The 24,468-nt window shown below is 43.3% G+C and overlaps 1 pseudogene across 1 annotated transcript; it reads left to right on the forward strand.

Moving 5' to 3' along the window:
- Positions 1–13,754: 13,754 nt before the first annotated feature.
- On the forward strand, positions 13,755–17,159 carry LOC147725027 (uncharacterized; annotated as a pseudogene). Its single transcript, XR_015309954.1, has 2 exons — positions 13,755–14,199; positions 14,276–17,159. The product of XR_015309954.1 is annotated as an uncharacterized LOC147725027 (transcript).
- Positions 17,160–24,468: the final 7,309 nt, after the last annotated feature.

Genomic DNA, 24,468 nt, shown 5'->3' on the forward strand with positions numbered 1-24,468 from the left:
TTATCGACCTACCTATGTAACTGTGCACCTCGTACCTAACTACCTCAACTAGTATACCCCCTTGTCCTTGTAAAGCGCTCTGATATCTGCAAAGATCTTGTTTGCGCTATATAAAACTCTCAAAATAAATAAATAAATACAATTCTATTTGAGATAGCCTGCTTAGCTAAACAGAATCATGTGAAAGCTAAAACAAAGCCCAGCTTCACACGTGCCTGGAATAAGATTGAAGCTAAAGATTTGTCAGACCTCTTGGAATCCACATTGCCCTCTTTAGTTGGCAGGGATGTGGAATTCCTATAGCCCGACGCCCGAGACATATTGTTTGGGGTCAAGGGCAACAAGTTTTAATGTGCATTTTGTCCTTTGGACAAGTAGGCCCAACCCCCTGCAGCACAAACACTTTGGCTGCCAGTTTACAGTACCACATTGTGGCTCAGGGAAGGGCTTTCTCTACAATTAAGGTAAAGTGTGTGTTATATGTAATATGTGTGTTAATGCAGTTCAAACTTGTATATTTGGTTCATTAACGCAAAGCCTTTATTATTAGGGTGAGCACTAAAAGTAAATGTTTTAAGCTCAGCCTGCACTACTGACAGTGGTTCCAGTATAAAGTGTACCCACATTTCCAAAGTTTAATAATATGAGGCTCTGTAAAATGCACCCAGAATGCTCTTTGATTATATGCAAATATTTGCAGAAGCTTGAAATCAAGAGTAATGATTATTTGCTTTCAAAATAAAATGTTCACAAAAAAATGCATGTAAGAAAAGAAAACATTTAGCTAAACTACTGTAAGGTTTTAGGTACTGTATCTTTGCAGCGTCACTTAGTAACATGTTGATGTATGTTAGTATTTCCCAAAAATATTCAGAATGGAATATCAGTGTAACCAGTTTAAATATGAATATGGAAAACAAGAACAAACAAGCATTGGCAAAGCTAGAGGGTCTGAAATTGGTGGTCAGCCTTTTGGTTTTGTCAAGGCGTGACTTGTTTAGGCATGGTTTTTGTAAAACCTTAACAGTGTGGGAGCTGCTGGGTCCTCACCATTCTAACAAGCATTGGCAAAAGCAAAACAAAAAAATGTTGGTCTCAGCACACGTTGCCACAGCGGTTCTGGGCACTGAACAAAACTACTTTGTGTGCCAATATGCTTCTTCTAAAAGAGCAAAATACTGTCACTTACAGGGAGGCCAGCTGATAGACAGACACAGAGAGACAGAATAAAAAACAAAACAAAAGGTCATGGTTAACGCCAGGCCTAATTAGAGGCCCAATTATTAAAGAAAGTCTCAAATGTGCATCCATTGTTTATATCCTTGCATTAAGTGCATATGTACAGTTTCCATGAATTCACAAGAATTTACAGAAATATGCCAAGAAATAGTACTCCCTGAAAATATTTGTGAACTGCATTTTAGCATGAGCAAATATGCAGGTGTAGATTTGCTTATGTGAAAATCTCAATGTTATCAAGTTCACTTTTCCTCCAACCACTTTTTTCCCAACCCTGGAAGAAGTTTTAAGTCTGCCACTGTCAGTAGTAACTTTCCGACCGTTCTCAGAAGAATTGGTGAAAACCCTTAAAACATGCAGGTTAGTAGGTTTGCACGGACTAAAAAGGGCATTCCAACCCTGGAACTATTGCTTACCACTACCTTCAACCCCAGTATATAGACCTGCAGAAACATAGGAGCATAAGTGAATTGCTAGTATTCAAACACTACTAGGGTATGAACCCTGGCATAATCAGACAGGCTATATCAGAATTCTTATATAATGAGATTGCTGCGTAATTTGTTGCCGCATTACATGGCAAAAAGGGGACATTTTGTTACAGGACAAGTAGATTTATTAAGCAGCCATGGACAAGTAGATATTTAATTAAATTCCACACCCCTGAGTTGGTGAGGTTGACATGGTTACTACCAGATTTAATGATTGGGTTAATGAAGCTTGTGATAAGCTCGCCCCAAAAAACGCTTCTACCCTAAAAGGATCTATCCTTCTGCCCCCTGGTATACCCCTAATCTAAAAGCTCAGAAATGTATCTGTAAGCACTCTGAATGGGAATGGAGGAAGGGTTATAAGGCAGAGGATAAAACAAAACATAGAAAGTATACGGGCATATAAGCAACTGTTGCTTACGACTAAGCAAGAATACTTTGCTAATCAAATTGAACTAGCGGAAAACTCAGCAAAAGAACTTTTTAAGATTGTCTGCAAATTGGCCAACCCTCATACGTCACAAGTGGCAGAGAGCCAGGAACTCTGTGATAAAATCGCCAGGTACTTTTTAGATAAAGTTGAGGATATTTTCTCAACCTTCAATAATGCCAACAATGGTCTCTCTCTCAGGAACCTGGCATGGATAATAACATGGCCTCACAAACGCAGAACGCTTTGACTGAATTCCCTCTGCTATCCAACACTGATACTGCCATACTTTTGCAAAACTTGAAATCAGGCTCCCCTTATGACCCCATTCCTATTAAAATAGCCGAATTGATCCCTCAAATCTTTACTACGGCTCTGACTCCCCTTTTTAATACGGTATTGGGGGTGGGCATCTTTCCGGCGTATTGGAAGACGAATCTTGACTCTACAGATGTTCGCAAGTTCAGACCCATTTCTCGCCTACCTTTTCCAGCCAAAATGTTGGAGAAATGGATTAATAGATATTTGAGCAGATATCTATATGACACTGAGGTGCTTGATTGTACTCAATATGGCTTCCAGGAGGGCCACAGTACAGAAACCGCCCTCTTAAAATCTACAGACGAGATTAGGAAAACTCTGGATCAGGGTGGTAAAGCAGCAATGATTATGCTGGATCTCTCAGCAGCGTTTGACACGGTCCATCATGATCTTCTGATGGACCGTTTGTCAGCCTGCGGAGTAAAGAACTCTGCCTGGAAGATCTTCAAGTCTTTCCTCTCTGATCGTAGGTAGATAGTAGCCCTTGGAGAGTTTTGCTCGGCCCCTTTTCAACTTCACCGTGGGGTCCCAGAGGGATCATCATTAAGTCCAACTCTATTTAACGTGTACGTATCGTCCCTGGCTCCATTGATAAGATCTTTTGGTTTCCATCTTACCTCCTATGCGGACGATACGCAGATAGTGGTATCCCTCCTTCCAGGATTAGAAGGGGCTGTTAGCCACAAGCTACATGAATGTATGGAAGCAGTTGGATCATGGATGGCCAGTAATTGTCTTAAATTAAACTCAGACAAGACTGAGGCCATTCTATTTGGGAACGATAGTAACTTGTGGACCCCAGAATGCTGGCCTGACTCTTTGGGACCTCTGCTTGTACCTTCCACACATGTGAAACATTTTGGAGTGTATCTGGATGACAGATTGGACTTGAAAAACCAGGTCAACGCCATGGTGTCATTCACGATGTTCACTATTAGAACTACCAAGAAAATCCTCCCTTTTCTGCCTAAGGAGAGTCGACAGACAGTGGTTACGGCACTGGTCATGTCAAGACTGGGCTATTGCAACAGCCTCTATTTAAATATCCAAGAGAGGCTGTTGCATAGGCTACAGATGCTGCAGAACATAGCTGCTAGGCTGATTTCAGGCATACCTAAATTCTCCCCTATGTCTAGGGAAATCCGTAGACTTCACTGGTTGCCAGTGAGACAACGAGTGCACTTCAACTCGATGGGCCTCGTTTTTAAGTCACTTCAGAACAAGGGACCACGCTGTCTACAGGACCAACTTCAATGGTATCTACCAACTAGGCCTCTACGCTCATCAGCTCAAAAACTGGTGAGAGTACCACCAGTGAAAAAATCCCACTAGGGCGGGAAAAACTTTGTGGTGGGCGCAGCAAAACTGTGGAATCAGCTTCCCTTTTATTTGAGGAGTTGCACAGATTTGCCAACATTCAGAAAAATGCTTAAAACTTGGTTGTTCTAGAACCACCTCTTTACCGTGCAACTCATCTGTTTTCCCTCCCTCAGGATAGCAGATAGCGCCAGGACACCCACGGGTAACAGACGCGCTCTATAAATTAATTAACATAACATAACAATGTGTTTGGTATAATAGGACGGCTATTTTTATATATAACCTTGTGTGGAGTTCCTTTTGTGGGGTGCCTGGGATGTTGTTGCTGGTGGGTGTGTGTGCAAATACTTAACTTATATTGCCTCCGGGGTAAGCCTTACTGCTCGTGTCACGCTACCAAGGGGGTGAGCAGGGGTTATCTTGGCGTGTAACTCCCTTGCCCTGACTAGAGTGGTGTTTTCTGCCTGGTTTTGGTGCAAGCCTTAGCCAACCGGAAATCCCATTTCTAACAGCATCCATTTGCAGTTCGAGTTTCTCTGATTGCCATGATAACACGTTTATGGCAGTTGTGAGGGATGGGCTGACTGATCTTAACAAGTTGTCCTGAGCACATGAAAGCTCGAATGGCAGGAACGATGGTGATCTATATAAAGAGTCCCTTTTCTCCGGGTCGAGCTCAGGGGAAGATCCTATGGTTGTGCATGACCCTCCTTTGCTAATAATAGCTGTGGTACCCGGGGTTGGAGTGGCGATGGCCGTATCTTTTTTTGGTCTGAGGCAGGTGACCGTCGAGATTATTGGAGTATTGTGCGGGCTGCTTGTGCCGGTTGAAGTCCTCCCAGCTGTTCCCAAGCCCAATCCCTCTTCCTGGTTTGCTGCCTGTTTTGTTGTATGTAGATCAAATAAAGCTGGAGAGGCTCCCAAGTTGTGCCAAGACAAAGATCTTTTCGTCCACCCCCTGAACAGTGTACCTGAGAGCTGACGAGAGGATGACTCCTGCCCCATTGGTGAGAGAGGGGTTAGATCTTTTGGCCATCCACCTATTGTTATACTTGCCCTTGGGGATTTGCCTTTTACAGTTGTAGCTCCAAGAAGCGTTTTGACTGTAGAAGGCTCTAGGCCCTTAAAAGCATTGCCATAATCATGTATGAATATGGGAGATGTTGTGTCCATAGATCGTACGTATTCCCACCCTTGGGGTGACCCTTACGCTGGACCTTCGACTGATAGGTCCCCCCCGCCCCCCTTTTAGTATTGTTGATGGACATGCCCGCAGTTATGGACAAGTACCGCGCGGGAGCAGATTCCAGGCCTGCTTACAAGGAGGTGCGAAAGCAGGGCTCACTGGGGTGCCGCAAGCCGCACCCAACCTAGTTGGGCCGCCTCTGTGGGACACTCCCGGGCACTTCAATCCACGGCCGCCGCGAAGGGAGACCGGGCTCTCATGCTTATGCTCCAGATGCCCGCTTGAAACCTTCACACTTGCCTGCCGAGGCCTGTCTCTGGGTTCTGCCTCGCTGCTCTACCGGGCTCTCAGGCGGGAGCCCCGTAGTCACTGCTTCCGGCTGGTTAAAATGTAACCCCCCTGGTGATTTTCTCCAGGTGGGTCAGGTCAAATTGGAGCCAGGTACGTGTCCGAGCCACTGTGATCCGTGACTCCCCTGCACCGCCAACTCTATCGCCTCGCTCGCCTCACCTCGACCCTCCTCCTGTACTCTCAGTGCTCTCATGTAGGAATTCTGCACATATACAAAACTATGCACAGGAATATGGAACCTCGGTGTATAGGGGCTAAGTCTTCATATCGCCTTCGTACCCACAAGCCCAAGACGGACTAGCTATAGTGTCATATTCGCTCTCCTACTCACAAATGGAGAAACAAATGATTAGACAACCCAGAACACAACACTCCCTGATCTCTCTGGAATCGTGGTAACAAGACACTCACTTTCGCTCACACTCTCGTACCTGTCCACTATAATATCTGACAGAGTCACTGAATTAGTTTTAAATATTTATTTCAACTAACGTGCTCTAAAAATCAGTATACATGCCACTACTAGAGTAATAACTCATAATACAAATATTGTCCGTATCGCAGCAAGCCCATACATTATGAAAAGAGATGTCATTTTTAAAAGACAATGGGGACAGGACTATAATGCCCAAGCTCCCTCCACGTGGACAGAATATGTAATATTATATAATAGAAGATCTCTGGGCTTTGTCAGCAGACCCCATACTATAGGACCTCAATCGTATTTCTACATCACAAGTGCATGTTGCTCATCTCCCTGGAAAGGTCCCTCTCCAAGTCTGTGTCTGTTAAACAAACATTCTTGTAATATCATAAATGTGAGTGTTCCACAAACAGCAGCTGCAGGGTATTTTTTGCCTACGTGCTAGGGCCTGACCAGAACAGGATAACAAGGGGAATTGTTGTTTGACCTTGCTTGTTCAGGCTAATCTCAAGGAATAAGCAGAGAATGGTTGCAGCAGACAGTTCTCATGTGAACAGAGTAACAGTCTTGCATTCGAGAAAGCGTCTAGTAGCGTGTGCAGAAGCAGCATCATGGCTCTCGGGCTCATGCTAACTTAAAGATGTTGACAGTGCCCTCTGTAACCATGTGACAGCTCCTCTGAGCTCCTAGAGCCTCGGTGCTCCTCTGATCCCTCGCTGCCTCAGTGCTCATTTGAGCCCTCGCAACCTCAGTGCTCCTTTGAGCCCTCGCAACCTCAGTGCTCCTTTGAGCCCTCGCAACCTCAGTGCTCCTTTGAGCCCTCGCAGCCTCAATGCTCCTCTGAGACCTCGCAGCCTCAGTGCTCCTCTGAGCTCCCTGCAGCCTCAGTGCTCCTCTGAGCTCCCTGCAGCCTCAGTGCTCCTCTGAGCCCTCGCAGTCTCAGTGCTCCTCTGACCTCCTAGAGCCTGTCAGACCCTCCAGCATTTTGTGATTTCGCAATTTGCGAAATAATTGTGAAATCAGGTGAGGAGCACGATGTCTGCTATATTTATCTTCTTGGCCACAAAAAAGGTCTCTGGCTGAAATGGCGCTATCTGATTGGCTTTACGCGCACACGTCACTACGGGGTGCCGTACAGCAGTAACATTACAGAAGTGATTGTGTAACAGTCGTCTCTCTGAGCGTGGATACTGTGACTCTGTCACTTCCCTGTTTGTTATCCTGCTTGCAGCTCTGTGATCATACCCAGAGCTGAGGATAGCTCAGGTCTGTCATAGTAATACGTGATTTTTGGCAGAGATCAGCCTGGCCCGCTCACTCTACGTGAGCTACTCACAGGTGCTGCACTAAGGCAGATTTGAAAGCTTGCCTCGGACCTCAGGGCATCCAGGGCTGGAGTGGAGAACCACGCAGCAAGCATCCGTAACACATGACACTTGTTAGCAGGCAGAAGAATACCTTGGAAGTTGCCACCCTCCCATGCTCCTCGAGCTAGGTTCACAGCTCACATTCTGCAGCGCCCAGCTGCCCCCCCTACCAGTGATGAAAGATGGAGTTCATGGAGGCCAAGAGGTGGTAGATGAAGCTCACGGACGGCCATCACTTGTCCTCCTTTGCTGCTCCAGTCCAGTTTCCAAGTAGCAGGCAACAGACGTGCATCCACTGCAGTCTACAGCAGGTCTTTCCAATCCTTATTTTCTACCACACATTGAATTCTCCCTGAAAAGGTTCCCATCCATAAAGGAAAGTTGGTTCAGTAAAGAATTGAAACCGCTGAACCAGAAAAAAAACACACATAGATAAAATATGAATTTCATGCACATTTGCATTATGATTCAGAAAGTATTTTTGGTGAAATTGTTGGCAAAAATGACAAGGTTTTGCATACCTATGTCTACGAAATGCATTATATTAGTGCACACCTCAGCCTTTTCAGGCTTGGCAGTGATAACATTGTAAACTTTTCATCAAAATTAAAGGCCCTGCTTTTGTTGTTTACATGTGGATTGTCTGCCTATTGCACTAGCAATGTGTACACTATGCAGACTCTTGCTGTCTGAAATGCTCTGTATTCAGTGTGAATTACGCAACACAAATCTTTTTTGGGGTCGAAAGTAAGATTATTATTTTTTTAAACTTTGGATGTGGGGCTCAAACGTGCAAATCTGAATTTTAAGCAACACCACTTGCGTAGTGGACCTCAGAAGCCTGAGCCTTAAACGGGAAAAGTAAATTTGCTTACACCAGAATCCAAAGCGTTGTTGCCAAAAATGCCATAATATGGGGGTCACTTGTTATTGATTCTTCAGTCCAAATTAACAATCTGGATTGTGCATTAGATATATAGACTAATAGATAAGGCTTCAAAGATTGTTCCACGGAGAGCAGAATTGTTACATAACTGCCATTATATTTTTTCTGTAGGTGGTCCTTCCAGGGATGTGGAATTTTTTAAAAAGTCTACTTGTCCAGGGGACTAAAAGTAACAGAAATCTACTTGTCCTGTAAAATGATCAACTTGTCCCAGCTGTTGCCTAAATGGATTTGCTGGTCTATGGATGCTAAACCTATTAGTTCCTTTGTTCTCTCTCACCATAGGCTTAAGTATCCCTATACACCTGACACAGACTTATGAGTTCCTTCCTTCAACTCTTACAGTATAGCATAAATTACCTTCACCCTCTATTTTTTTTTAACACTCCATGCTTTTCTCCTGCTCTCCCACAACTACCTGCATGTTCCCTTTCGTTTATTCTCACAATGCAGTCTTCCATTTTTGCTTCACTATTCCACAATGGAGGCTCAATTCCTTTTATTGCCATTTTCTCATCACAGGTCCAAACTTGCCTTATGGTATCCACTCTATCACCAGAGGCGCCATTCTCGCTTTGCTTCCAATCTTTCACCACAGGCTGGCTCCGGAACTCTTGCTATATCAGTCACCTAGCTTTAGCTACATACCTATTTTTCTTCCAATTTCTAATCATAAGCAGGTTCTCTTCTTTCCGCACAGCTACTCTACAAGCTCCCTTTTCCTCTACTCTTTTAACAAATGCTCCAGTTCACTTCAACTTCTTCCCGTCATCACAGACTCAATTTCATTTCCACAACACACCAGATGCCTGTTCCCATTCATTCTCCAGCATACTGGCCCAAACTCTCCCTTTTGCTTCGTGGCAACTGATTCCTGCTCCATTTCCACCTACCCACAGACCTTAGGATGCTTAGAAACTCCTTTTTCAGCATGTGAATTGAGCTGTGCTTGCCAGTGGTAAGACTTCACAAAGTGGAATGCAGTCAGAGGGGAAAACACTTGCATCCCAACGACCTACTATTGCACTGGAAAGAACGACAAAAAGTAATTTTTTAATAGTCATCTGAAGTGGTAATAGCCACCATGATAATGCTCCAAAATAAGTTGATCTCTCTTTTTTTGGCACTAGACTAAGTGGGAAAAAGTAGACTGTGTTTTGGTGTCTTGGACTTGATAAACAAATACCAATAATTTACTTCATTTTTTCCAACAACATGGGTTTGAGAAAACTGGCCCATGGTAGTTGCTGATACAGTTAAAACGAAAATTTGAATGAAGCTGTAGGTGCAGGGATTTTTTTAACGCTATAAAGGACATTATCCTGACTGCAGTTGGAAATGGAAAAGGCATGCAAATGTTGCAGCTATAACATTTTCTGATAGTCACAATCCCCGCCATCAGTTATGACACATTAATGTAGATTAACGACTGAGAAAGAACACTCCACTCTGTGCCAGATTAGCATTTGAAAACCATGCAAAAGATTTGTTTTTGTGTGCACATTTAACAGTAACACAAATTGGCATACTCTTAAATAGACCTGTTAAAAACATACTTCATTTTTAGTTGTGATTCCACAGGTTGGCCTTATCTTTTCCCTGCATGTAAAAATGTGCCAGGTGCACTTTTGGCAGTCCTTGATTCTTGCATCCTCTGTTTACAGTGTAAGGCAAGACGGGGGTCGGAGCTGTAGTCAATATGGAAACTCGCTTGGCACACGGCTAACAATCGCAAGGCAGACATCTGGGTTTCCCTTGGCAGACTTGGTTAGCTAATGACAAAGCAGTGCCGGTGGCAATTAAAGACTGACGGAATCCGTTCCTTCCAACCCTAGAACAATCCAGTTTTTCTCTATTACATCAAGAAATCTTTCATATTGCCTTAACTACTTACATTTTTTCTTGCACCAATGCTTCACGATCTTCAGAAGTCTTGCAGACTCCTAAAAGCACAGCCCACCCACCAGAGGTGAAGGTGTGCAATAAAGAACTGCTTAACACTGGCTCAGTGGGAATAAATAAATATCAGTATTTGGTTCTTTGAAAGTGAGAAGAGTCAACAGTGTCATGTGTAACGTCCTTGTGTTTCTCCAGTGCTCGTGTGTTCACTGCGCCCTGGGCTCTCTGATTCTCTGTGAGAAAGGGCGCTTACAAATAAGACTACTAGCCTCAGTACTTTTCACAAATGTGGAGAAACATATTTAAACAAAATAGGTAAACTAGGAAAGAAAAAAACTATTGGTACACTTTCTTAGCAGCAGGCTGTTTACCCTCTGCACTGCCTTAGGACGAGTCAAACTTTCCACTAGAGAAACCTCCTGTCTCTTTCTAGGAAGCCGATTAATCACGGGGCTTCTCTTGACATTTTAATTGATATCTGGAAGCTGCTGGAGGCCAGGAATGAGGCCGCAGGTGTATTTGGCCCATGCCGAGGAGGAGAACAGCAGCGAGTGCACAGAGGGAGGTCGACGACTGGGAAATAAATAGAAAAACTCGGGGCAGTGGCATGCACCAGAGTAACAGCCAGTCGGGCAACAAGAATTCAAGGCAGTTGAATTTGCCATTAAGGCTTGAGACCACTGTAGCTTGTTTCCAATACTGTGTTGTCTCCGGGCCGATCGATCGGCAGTCCCTCTCTGAGGCCCTTGGTGAGGCTGGGTCGAGTTGCATCTTCTTCCGGATCCCCCAGTCCTGCAGCTTTACTGAGCCCACTGCTTTAGCGCTGCCCCCGCGTTTAATGCTGTCTCAGTCACGCTACAATAGCAGCAATGAGACCCCACGTTTTCTGCAGCCACAAGCTGAATAACATTAGACACGGTCCGTCACAGCAGGTGCACCAGTTCTAATTTCAGAGCGATCTGCAAGCGGAGTAAATTAGAACACTTTTGCACACTCTAGCAGTGCTATGGCCGGCACTATGGCAGTGCTTATTTTTTTACTTTACCTGAAAGTATTCCCTTGCGGCGGCCACGAACAACAGCTTGCCGAGACTGAATGGCGTTTCACTTCCTCAGCCAATCACTGCCCAGAGCCCAGCTGCTAGCCAATGAGAGGCCTCCAAAAGCTCCTGTCAAGCTTTTCTGGTTGGCTGTGAGCCCCAGAGTGCCCGAAGCCGGTTTTATTTACGAGATTGAATGTCTACTAGTCCGTCGGACAAAATAGACAGTAAATCTTCTTGTCCATCAATAAAAACTGCATGGTTCGGGCGTCGGGCGATATGATTTCCCCACCCCTGCCTTCACAACACCATGATTGCATTTCTGAAGACAGCTTATGGTATTGTTGACTGCAAGTCCGATTTGGGGTGATGCTTTTATTGAGAGATTTGATGGCAATGTTCATTAATTTGTGAGAAGATATTTCGGCACTTGGATCATTTGTTGTGAAGAATTATCCATAACCTATGCTTGTGTGATTTATGATTCACTGATGTGTTTCTTTTACTAGTAGTGGGTTAATAAATATAGAATATATTCCTCCAGAGACCTGTTGCCTAGTCTCTGTTGGTTTCTTTATGCTTCCTTACCCAGTTAGTCAATGAGTACAAGCGGAGAAAGTTTCTACTGCAAAATCTCTAAATGGATTTTTCAAATATCATGACACGCCCTCACATCGCTGCTTTAGGACATTGTAAGTCTGCAATGTTATGAAACCGCTCCTTAGATTTGAAAGACTGCTAATTTGTTCAGAGAGGTAATCCAATATTGCCTGCATTATGGAAGTTTACTTCACAAAGTCAATAAAATTCTAAGGCGGTTCCAGTGGCGCTTACAGGGATCTGGTATTTAGAGTCTGAGTTAGTGGAGGGTCAGTTCACACACTCTACTAGTCCTAGAAGTTACTGGTTAATCTTGGGTGTACTAGTACTGTTGCTGGGTTATCAACCAGAAAATGTCATGGTTAAGAGGCACACATTTTTTCAAAACTGAACAGTCTGATCAGTTCTGATCTGATTGGAGGAGACACCAATAGGATCGACTAGTTCACCAGTTGCAATCAGAAAAGTGGACTTTGCATTTATCCTCTAACTCTGACATTAAACCTAAATATCTTGAGTGCAGACACTGTTGCTTTTCTGCTACCTCCTTCTCTGCCTTTCCCCTTCAAAATCACTCCTTCCTCTTCAAAATCACTCCTTCCTCATCTATTAGCTCTGTCCTTTATAGTCCCTTTCCTAGCCCTACCCTTTTTAATGTCTTCGTATCATCATTGGCGAAAATCACCGAAAAATGGGGAGTCTAGTTCTGCTCTTACGCAGATGATACACAACTGTTGATTGCTATTGATGGGCTCAAAGATACAAGGATTAGACTAACCAACTGCCTCTCTGGAATGGTGGCTTGGATGTCCAATCACTGTCTGAAACTGAATGCAGACAAATCTGAGATTCTGCTCTTTAGAGGAGGACAGTCAGTCTGGAATGCAACCTGGTGGCACTCGTCACTGGGCAATGCACCCGGAGTTAAATAGGCTGCAAAAAACGTTGGCATTCTTGTTGATAATGCACTAAACATGCGTACACTTTGTGGGAAAAGCTTTGCAACACTAAAATTGCTAAAAAGACTCTTTCAATGGATCCCCCTAGAGTGTTGGATGACCATCGTCCAAAGCACTGCTAATTAGCAAATGGGACTATGGGAACGCACTCTTTGTGGGTATGGTGGACTACCTCTTCACTCCATTGCAGATGGTTCAGAATGTGGCAGCCAAACTGGTATGCAACAAAAGCAAGTACAGTTTAGCATCAGAAAGCATGAGGACGCTCCACTGGCTCCCTGTGCGACAAAGGGCCAAATTTAAACTATTCGGTCATACGTACAAAGTCCTACATCAGTTGGGCCCTAGAATTCTTAGTGATAGAGTTGTCTTTTAAGCACCCACACGGAACTTGAGGTCATGCCACTAGGCACTGGCAAAAACTAAGCGCCTCGAGAAGAGCAGGGCTAGAGATCGCTCCTTTTCACATCTAGCAGTGACTCACTCAAATTAATTACCTCTAGAACGTAGGCTTATCAATGACTACCTAATATTCAGTAAAACATTAAAACCAAATCTGTTACCCAAGACCTGTTTAGCAACCTAAAGACCCTCTGTCAGAACTCTACCCTCACTAATAATGTGCTGTCCTTAACGCCGTGATATCCATATGGATGAATGATGTGCTGTATAAATAAATAAATGAAAAAGTCCCTTTGATTTCATTCCCATCCTTACAGAGATTTGTTTTTCATTCACAGAATCAATAAAACCTGATGAAGAGACCTGCAGCACCCCAGCACCAGTTAATCAACTGTACCAGTGTGTAGAGTCTGCGAAAACCCTCGGCTGGAGGTTGGACCTGGATACACACCCTACGATGCATACGTTCAGGGAAAAAACACAGACCTAGTTCGTGAAAAATTTCATGCAGAGCTCATCTTAATGGACAGTTTTAAAAGATTCACACCAGAAATCATCTCTTTGAGTATACAGAGTGTGAAAAACCTTTGGTTTACTCAGAACTCCCACAATTGTAATTCTAATGTGAGATTAGAGCAGTTAATCTGAATATCCTGAGGATAGGTCATACCAGTGTAAGGAGTGTGAGAAAAGCATGATCCCAGAACATTTCTGTTGAAATATCATAGAATGTTCACTGGGGAGAAAATCTAGCTGTCTATGGAATGTGGATAAACCTGCACTGAGGGTTCTTCTCTGTACAGGCATCAAATAGTTCATTCTGAGGATAGGCCGTACCAGTGTACCGAATGGGGGAAAAGCTCCACTGAGACAAAGAAGCTGTTGAGAGACCAGAGAGTCCATACAGGTGATGAGCGCTATAATTGTACAGAATGTGGGATTAGCTACACTGAGAATGGCACACTGGTAAAGCAACTGATAATCCAAGCTGGTGAGGAACACTTTCACTGTAATGAATGTGAGAAAAACTTCGCTGAGAAGAAATCCCTGTTGTCATATAGTCCATACTGGTTAGAAACCATGCCACTGTACAGAAAGTGCAAACAAAATTCAATAGTGACGCATAAGATAATTCATGTTGGTGAGGAACCCTATCAGTGTACCGAATGTGAGAACATCTTCACTTGGAATAGCATAGATCAGATTCATCAGAGTAACCATACTTGTTAGAAACCCTGTCACTGTACAAAATTTAGGAAATGATTCAGTGAGAACGGCATACTGATGATGCATCAGACAAGCCATACCCGCCAATAAAATCTATCAGTATACAGAATGTAGGCAACGCTTCATTAAGACAAACAGTTTTTTAAAACAACAAATAGTCCATAATGGAGAGCAAGACTTCCACTGCACAGAATGTGGAAAAAGGTTTACTCTGAAGGTTGCGCTGTTGAGGCATCAGAGAATCCACACTGGTGAGAACCTCTCTCAGTGTACAGAATGTGGTAAAAGCTTTACTCAAAAGGGCACGCTGTTGAACCATCAGAGACTCCACACTGGTGAAAAACCCTATAAGTGTACAAAAAGCTGGAAAAGCTTTACTGTAAAGGGTACGCTGTTGAGCCATCAGAGAATACACACTTGTGAGAAACCCTATCAGTGTACAGAATGTGGGAAAAGCTTTACTAAAAAGGGTACACTGTTGAACCATCAGAGAATCTATATTGGTGAGAAACCCTATCATTGCACAAAATGCAGGAAAACCTTTAGTATGAAAAGCCATTTGTTGATGCATCAGAGAATCCACACTGGTGAGAAACCCTATCAGTGTACAGAATGCTGCAAAAGCTTTACTCAAAAGGGCGCGCTGTTGAACCATCAGAGACTCCACACTGGTGAAAAACCGTATAAGTGTACAGAATGCTTGAAAAGCTTTACCGAGAAGGGTACACTGTTGAGGCATCAGAGAATCCATACTGGTGAGAAACCCTATCATTGCGCAGAATGCAGGAAGAGCTTTACTGTGAAAAGCAATTTGTTGAAGCATCAGAGAATCCACACTGGTGAGAAACCCTATCAGTGTACAGAATGCGGGAAAAGCTTTACTCAAAAGGACGCGCTGTTGAACCATCAGAGACTCCACACTGGTGAAAAACCGTATAAGTGTACAGAATGCAGGAAGAGCTTTACTGTGAAGGGTACGCTGTTGAGCCATCAGAGAATCCATACTGGTGAGAAACCCTATCATTGCGCAGAATGCAGGAAGAGCTTTACTGTGAAAAGCAATTTGTTGAAGCATCAGAGAATCCACACTGGTGAGAAACCCTATCAGTGTACAGAATGCGGGAAAAGCTTTACTCAGGAGGGCACGCTGTTGACTCATCAGAGAGTCCACACTGGTGAAAAACCCTATAAGTGTACAGAATGCGCAAAAAGTTTTACTCGGAAGGAAATTCTGTTGAAGCATCAGAGAATCCATACTGGTGAAAACCCCTATCAGTGTACAGAATGTGGGAAAAGCTTTACTATGAAGGCTACACTGTTGAACCATCAGAGAATCCATACTAGTGATAAACCCTATCAATGCACAGAATGCAGGAAGAGCTTTACTGTGAAGGCTACGCTGTTGAACCATCAGAGAATCCATACTGGTGAGAAACCCTATCATTGCACAGAATGCAGGAAGAGCTTTACTGTGAAAAGCAATTTGTTGAAGCATCAAATACTCCACACTAATGAGAACCCCTATCAGTGTACTGAATCAGGAAAAGCTTTACTGAGAAGAGCACATTGTTGAAGCATCGGAGAATCCACACTGGTGAGAAACTCTATAAATGTACCGAAGGCAGGAAAAGTATTACTGCGAATAGCAATTTGTTGAAGCATCAGAGAATCTACACTGGTGAGAAACCATATCAGTGTACAGAAGCCGGAACTCGGAATGGTACCCAGTTTACCCATCAGAGAATCCATACTGGTGAGAAACCATATCAGTGTACAGAATCCGGAACTCGGAATGGTACGCAGTTCACCCATCACAGAATCCATACTGGTGAGAAACCTTATCAGTGTACAGAATGCATGAAAAGCTTTACTGACAAGGGTACCCTGCTGAGCCATCAGAGAATCCATTCTAGTGAGAAACCCATCCGTGAACAGATTGCTGGAAAAGCTTCACTGTGAAAAGCACTTTGTTGAAACATCAGAGAATCCACACTGATTAAAAACCTGATGAGTGCACAAAATGCAGAAAAAGCTTTACTGTATAGGGTAATCTGTTGAAGCGTCAGAGAATCCATACTGGTGGGAAACTGCATTGGTGTACTGAATGTATGAGAGGCTTCACTAAGAAGAAAGCTATCTTAAGACATCAAAACATCCACACTGGTGAGAAACCGTATCCATGCACAGAATGTTGGGTAAGCTTTACTCACACGAAATCACTCTCGGAGAATCCATACTGATGAGAAACCTTTTCATTGTTCACAATTTAGGAAACACTTCACTTAGATACCCTTAATAAAGGCAATTCATTGTGGCAAACATGAGAAAAGCTTCACAAGAATGCAGATATTGTAAAATAATCTGAGAATCCATTCATTGTAGAAAACTCATAGCTTAGAATGTGGAATACTAATGAAGCAAGGGGACTTGAAATATATCAGCATGTGGGAGATAGAATGAATGCAAAAGCGAATTCAGAAGACCAATTCAAAATAAGAGTCCTCTCTTTCACCTTACGTAATCTATTATTTTTAGAATTTCTTCATATTATAAACCTTGCGATCTTGCCTTGCACAAAGGTACGTGACTGGTAAATAAGAATGTCTGCGGAATTGTTGAAAGTATAAAGGTAAAGATCGTCGTGTCCAATCAAGAGCTTTTTTAAAGTCTGTATTACCCCATTCACTCGCTTACTAAGATTCCCTGGCCATGACAGCTGTTTGTCCTTTTATAAATACTACATGTTTCATTAATTCATATGCACAAATATAGACACACACCTGTGAAAATAAATGTGCAATAACACGTTATTTGCAACAACAAAGCAAAAATCAAACATTTCTTACTATGACAAAATTCTGTTATATCCTCAATGCAATGTGGCTGACATGTGACTAATTCTCATTAGAAAACATCATGGTGTATAGAGATCTGTAACATGAAATATTCTAAACATTATCATTGGTTTTTTAAGACTCATTTTTATTTCAGGATTAGGTGAAATGCTATACTGTTTGGTTATTTGTTGTAAAAGAACAAAAGCAATGCTTAATTATGTTGTTAAGTGTGAGAGACTCTTTTTGCAAGCTCCCCCGTATGCTTTTTGCCCTACTGTTGCTCGAGTTAGTGCTGTGTAATGACTGTAGTGCCTATGGACCCTGCATTCCAGGACTCTATGCATGTACTCTGACCCTTAAAAGTGTATGTTTAATTGGCTTATCTCCAATTAGCATAAGTTTACTACAACATTGCTGTCTATTGTATGACACCCGATGTACCCGGAGTCTATACATTAAGTGTTCCTCATGGACTGCAATACTTATTGTGCCACCACAAGTGTGACAATGTGTAACATCTCTCCCACACTGCCATTGCAGGCTGACAGAGTAGCATTAAAACTGCTAACTCGGCTGTGCCATTTCAACCTGTGCCAAAGCCAAAACCTTCTTTTTTTAATATTTGTAAGTCACACCCAAGGTAGGTCTAACGAGCCTCAAAGGAAGAGTGTATTATATTACAGAGAAGGATATCCGTTATATTTTACATATCCTGACAGCAAAAACCCTGAATTGTCAATTTTACTGTGTTAAGATGAGTAGCCCCATTGATTCGTGTGGAGTTACACACTGACAACTCCGTATTGCTAACTTCCAAATGGCACTACTAAAGCTGAAACTTTACGGTATCAAAAGAATCATTGCAAAAAATCTAACTTGATGCACAAGTTGAGTTTAATGTACCTATATTATTAATTTTTAGTATTAAATCTCTTTATTGACATATTATGACGCATGCATAAATAACACCTGACCATATGGCCCCAAACCCTCATTACATTGTAAGGTAGAAAGCTTAGGCAATAAGACAGAAAGAGCCATATCCCGCTATAGAACAAATTCCAGGAATGAGCACACTGTAGATGCGAACAATCTATATCAGGTATTAGAAAAACCAGAAGCAACCAAAACCCCCAAATGCCCACCTAAACCCCCCACCTCCCACCCACCACCCACGTTCCAAGTCCACTACCCCCTTCTATCGAGGGCCCTTAATTTGTAGAAAGTTGTAATTTTGTTGCCCAAAACTTTCCACTAACAGTCTTTGGTTGCACCCAACTGCTGTCCTCAAGACAGCCTGTTGCCCTCCTAGGGAGAGGTGAGAACAACTTTCTGGAAGGGGAATTAAGGACCTGCCCAGGGGAAGAGGTATGATCTTCTGGCAGGACGGCCTGAGGGGGTGTGAGCCCAGAAGGCGTGTTGTGCGTTTCTTGCATGGCCCATTGGTGCTTTACTATTTTAACCTAACTGTGCATGTTTTAGGCCGCTTTTCTTTTACACACATTACTACATAACATGCTTGCTTTTGTGCCACATTGTATTTTTGCACAGAACCTGCACATCTCCGACAAAGGTAACGGGGCCACCGATATCCCCAAAAGCCAAACAGGATTATTTGAGTGGGGAGTGTAGTTTGGTCAGTGCTGGGGACTATTTGGGAGAGGTGCTTGATTTAGATTTGGTTGATTGGTCCAAGCACTTAAGTCCTAATCGTTTCCAGGTCCTGTCGTTCGATATGGGTGATGGTGATGTTGTTGCACAAGTCCAGAATGAGGTAAATGTAAGTTTACTGCAGCAGTTTTCGCCCCCTGAAGTAAGTAGCTCTGGGGTTATTATTGGCCCCCCTGATAGTCCTAGCATACCAGGTGCAGAGGGAAAGCAGTCCGACCAGTTGGTCCAGCAGAAGGAGGCAGAATCGGAACAGGATAGCAGTGATTTCTCTGTTATCGCTTTGCTTAAAATGTTTAATTTGGAGATGCATAAGAGATTTGAGGGTTCTGAGCTGAATCAGGAAAGTATCAGGGTGGCTTGTGGCTTGTTGGAGAAAAAGATAGATGGTTTGAGTAGCCATACGACTGCATTAGAGGTGGAGGTTAAGTACCTTAGAGTGGAAGTTATGGTCAATCGGAAAGAGCTAGAGGCAATCAAGATTAAAGATAGGGAGCATGAGGAAAGAGTAGAAAGGTTGAAGAATATGCAGAGAAGAAATAACCTGAAAATGGTAAAACTCTTGGAGGGCAAAGAAGGAACGGATACAGAAAATTTGTAGTGCAGCTATTGAAGAGTGAGTTGCAGCTGGAGGAGATAGAGGAGGAGATCTCCAAGGATATTCAGAGAGTACACCATGATCCTTTCAGGTTGAACCCGAATCGTGCTAAACCCAGGAGAATTTTGATTCATTTTATGATATATACACTCTGAAAGAAAAGATCCTAGCAAGCGCCCTTAAGAAAAAAACAATTGAAGTAGATGGTGTTAAAGTGGAGGTAAGATCAGATTTATCATCCATCACTGCTAATAGACAATGGGAGCATGGTAAAAGTATCGAGCCGTTGAGGAAATTGGGGGCTTCGGTCCAATTGAAGTTCTCTGCGCTGTTAAAGGTTATATGGAGTAACAAGATGCAATCCTTTCGTTTTGTTGATGAGGTCAGTGTCAATCAGGGGGGTATGTAAGTCAGGAAACGTTATCGCCACGTATCGTGTTTATTAGGTTGCTCATGTTCTCTCTTAAAGGACTCTGTGTGTACATCAGTTTTTATTTAAGTTGTAATGTTTTCTAATTTCACCGCCCGTCAAGGGGCACTCATAGGGCTTATTTAGCCATGGGTAATTGGAATGGGTTTTCCGAGGAGACGGGGTGGTTTCTAGGGTCTCTCTGGGGTGGGGGAGGGGAGGAGGGGGAAGGGAAAATACAGCAAAATCCTCAGGAGCATTTTTGCTGTCAATGGAAGAGAGGGTGTGAGAGATTATGTGTCTATGTCTGGGATGAGTGGGGGTACTTCTAAAGAGTTGAAAATTTTATCTTGGAACGTAAATGGAATGCGTGTGAAAAGAAGAAGGGATTTAATTTAAAAATATTTGAGGGATTCTTTGGCCCAAGTAATAATATTACCAGAGGCCCATTTATCCGGGGATGAGAGTAAGAAGTTGTTCTTGTGTCAGCGGTGGTTGGCTCATGAAGTCTATACTCCCTAGACAGCTGTGACTAAAGGGGTCGCAGTTTTAATCAAACATGGTCTAAATATCTCGGTTGAAGGGAAAGCGGCCAACGTAGGAGGGAGGTGGCTGGTTGTAAAGTTAAAGGTTTACGGGCAAGTGCTTATTGTGGTGGTCTACTATGGTCCAAACCAAGATAATATAGGCCCTCTGACGATTTGGCTAGGGAACTATTACATTTTTCAGGACAGATCTTCTTGGCAGGTGATTTTAACACAGTGCTGGATCACAGATTAGACCGTTCTGAAAGGAGTAGAGCAGCTGTGAATCCTAAAATGTCAAATAGAGTCAGGCTGATGATGTCCCAGCTAGGGGTATGTGATATTTCGAGATGCAGGTTTGAACAGCAGCTAGTATTTACGTTTTATAATAAAAAATACAATCATAAATCCGGAATTGATTATTTCTTGGTAGATAGAAGGCTGGTTGATTCAGTTGTTCAGGTGGGCCATGTTGGAGCACATCTATCTGACCATTCAGCCATAACCCTCCGCTTGGCGATAGGGGATGGCAACTCTGATTCAATCTGGAGGTTAGATTGCACAACACTCTCTGATCAGGAAGCAGTAGAGGTTTTGAAGGAGGAGACTAAGCTATTTTTTTCAAAGAATCCGGGATCAACCAGGACACAGACTTTTTGGGATGCGTACAAGGCATTTTTACGAGGGAGATTGGGCGCTTTGGCGGATAAGAAAAGGAGACTTTATTATGGTAGGGTTACAGACCTTGAGAAGAAGATCTGTATATTGGAGGCGGGCTTGGTAAACTCTGGTAGTAGGGGCCCTATTGAAAAGGTCCTTCAAGATCTTACGGAGTTAAAGACAGAGCTAGTGGGAGTTCTGAGGGAGAGAGTTAAGTAGAAGTGAGATTCCAGCCAGCGTGCTCATTTTGAGTATGGTGAGGGCTGCAGTAAGCTGCTAGCGTGGAAGACAAAGAGTGACCAAGTTTGAAATCTGATTAAAGAAGTAAAAAATGTGGAAACGGGTCTGATGATTACAGATAACAAAGGAATAGCTGCTGCTTTTTATGAATATTTTGGGAAGTTTTATGAGGATGATATGGTAGTTGAAGATCAGGCTGTGCAGAGTTGGGTGGAACTGTTGGACCGCCTATCGGATGAACTTAAGGATGTTCTGAATCAGGAGATTACTGAGTTGGTGGTTGAGGAGGTTATCGGGGGGGGGGAGAGCCAAGGGTCCTGGGCCAGACTGCCTCCCTGCTGAAGTTTACAAACCATTGGTTGGGATACTAACACCGATTATATGTCAGTTGTTTAATGAGATATTTTTGGGTGATATGTCTTTGCCCTCCTCTTGGAATGAGGCAAATAGAACATTAATACTGAAGCCAGGGAAGTCACCCAAGTCTGTGGAATCATATAGGCCCATCTCATTACTTAATACTGATTATAAATGTTTTGCTAAAAATATTGCAGGGAGGCTGAACGGTGTCATACCACAGTTAGTTAATGAGGACCAAAAAGGTTTTATTAAGGGGAAGATATTTGAAAGAGCTGACCTTTTCCCTCATTGGTGCCATAGATATGGCTTCTGCTCATGATCTTCCCTTGGCGGTTATCTCTTTAGATGCCGCCAAAGCGTTTGATCGAGTTAACTGGGTCTATTTGCATGCTTAGTAAAACATCTTAACTTGGGAATACATTTTAGTAAATCTCTTTCAGCAATATATCAGGCCCCCACTTCAAGAATACTAGTGAATGGGATGCTAACTCACCCAGTGTCAATTATGCGAGGCACCAGACAAGGGTGCCTGCTGTCACCCCTTTTATTTGACTTGTATAGAGAGCCCCTAGCGCATAAGATAAGGTCTTCTGAGAATATTGTTCCTTTCGAGTTTAAGGTATGGTCTAAGAAGATTGGATTGTATGCAGTTGACATAATTATCTATTCTCCTAATCTTCAGGAATCGATGACATGGCTCCTAGATTTAACTAAAGAGTTTGGGGCTGTTTCAGGCTACTATATTAATAAAGAAAAAACAAGTTATGGCCTGGAATATAAATACTGAGGGAATTGTATGTAAAAACGAGATGAGGTATCTCATAGTTAGGATAACGCAGAATATTGCAGATCTCACCAAAATTAATTTTGTTAAGCTTAAAAAGGAGATAAGTGCTAGTTTACGAGGGTGGTCCCATTTACCAATTACAAAGTTTGGGCGGACAAATTTGGTGAAAATGATGCTGTTGCCAAAGTTAACTTTTTTATTTGAAACAGTCCCTCTGATGTTTAAGAAGGATTGGCTTGCAAGTTTGCAGAGTGAGATTAGTACTTTTTTGTGGGAATCAAAAGGGCCGCGCCGGTCTTGGAAGAAGCTCAGGAGAAGACTTGCTAAAGGAGGTTTAGAGGTTTCGGACTTGCAATTTTACGCGTGGGCTTTTTTGTTGAAAAACAGCAGGATGTTGCTGGACATTCCGACTAATACGGTGATTGGGAAAATGTTTTGGAGCAATGTTGAGGAAGCAAAGCTATAATGAAAATGGTTTTATGTATACATTTGCTGTTCCCAAATTCTTCAAAAAGGTTAGGTTAAACGTTTTAAGACACTTGGCAGAGACTTGGTTCAGAATCAGTAGAGCTTTAAAAATTAATTTTTATAGCCAAATGGCTTCGATTTAGGATGCACCTGGCCCGACCATTAAAGGAGATCGGTCTGCAGAGATGGAAGGAGTTATTCCCGGATGGAAAATTAGTTCCCTGGGGGCACTGTGAGGAGGTATGGGGTCGCAGTTTTTCGAGATTTAAATATTTACAGATCCAAAGTTGGCCGGCGGTATCGGGTGATCAAATTGGAACTCATAACGAGCTGGAGGATAAGCTTTTCTTTAACGGTGTATTCAGAAAAGAAATATCACTGTGGTACTGGCTGATGTTAGAAATGGAGGATGGCCCCTTCAAGTGACCTGAGATCCTGTGGGGAGACTGCTTGCCGGAGATCGCTACGGAAGACCAATGGCAAGTAACAATGTCTATGCTTTATAAAATAGTAAAGCCTGCAAATTTAAGGAGGAATCATTTTTTTACGATGCACAGGGGGTATTGGTCTCCACGAAGACACTCCAAATTTGGTTCAGGCGGTGTGGTGGTGTGTCCCAAGTGCAAAAGCCCTTATGAAGATGATCTGCATATGTTTCTGCTGTGTCCGAAGATTCAGGCATTTTGGGAGGCCGTGAGTAGCTGTTTTTCGAGTGCCCTAGGGTTGAAGATCAAGGTAAGCCCAGAGTCAGTCATATCTGGAAGACTTGACATGCAAGGTAAGTTCAAGTTCAGGAATTTGTACAGCGCGCTACTCACCCAGAGGGTCTCGAGGCGCTTGTGGGAGGAGGTGCATTATTTATTGAATAGCCAGGTTTTAAGTTCCTTTCTGAAGGAAATGTGGTTCTGTGTGAGGCGGAGGTGAGTGGGGAGAGAGTTCCATGTCTTGGCCGCCAGGTAAGAGAAAGATCTTCCTCCCATGGTGGATCTGTGGATGCGCGGAATTGCGGCGAGCGCTTGATTGGAGGATCTTAGTTGGCGGGTGGGTGTGTAGAAGGACAGTCGTGTGTTGAGGCATTCGGGTCCTAGTTTGTAGAGGGCTTTGTGGGCGTGGGTGAGGAGGCGGAACGTTATTCTTTTGTTGACGGGAAGCCAGTGGAGGTCTTTCAGGTGGCCGGTAATGTGAGGTTGGCGAGGGATGTCCAATATGAGTCTGGCTGATGCATTTTGGATGCGTTGGAGTTTTTTCTGTAATTTGGCTGTGGTTCCGGCATAGAGGGTGTTTCCATAGTCCAGTCGGCTAGTGACCAGTGCGTGGGTGACCGTCTTTCTTGTTTCGGTGGGGATCCAACAGAAGATTTTTTTGAGCATACGAAGTACGTTGAAGCAAGAGGATGAGACGGCGTTTACTTGTTTGGTCATCGAGAGGGAGGAGTCTAGAATGAATCCTAGGTTACGTGCGTGGTCTGTGGGTATGGGTGCTGTGCCCAGGGCCGATGGCCACCATGAGTCGTCCCAGGCCGAGGGGGAGGATCCTAGGATGAGAACTTCCGTTTTGTACAGATGATAATGCACAACTTATTTTCTATGCTACACTCTTGGCACAAAGAGAGATATGTAAAGCATGGGCTTCTCCGGTCTCGCCAATAGAAGCGGACTGGTTACGAGCTACGAGTTTTATTGCAAAATTGGATATTTTGGATCAGACGAAGAAGAG

This window comes from Lissotriton vulgaris, chromosome 4_1, assembly GCF_964263255.1.
Source record: "Lissotriton vulgaris chromosome 4_1, aLisVul1.2, whole genome shotgun sequence".
Lineage (NCBI taxonomy): Eukaryota > Metazoa > Chordata > Amphibia > Caudata > Salamandridae > Lissotriton > Lissotriton vulgaris.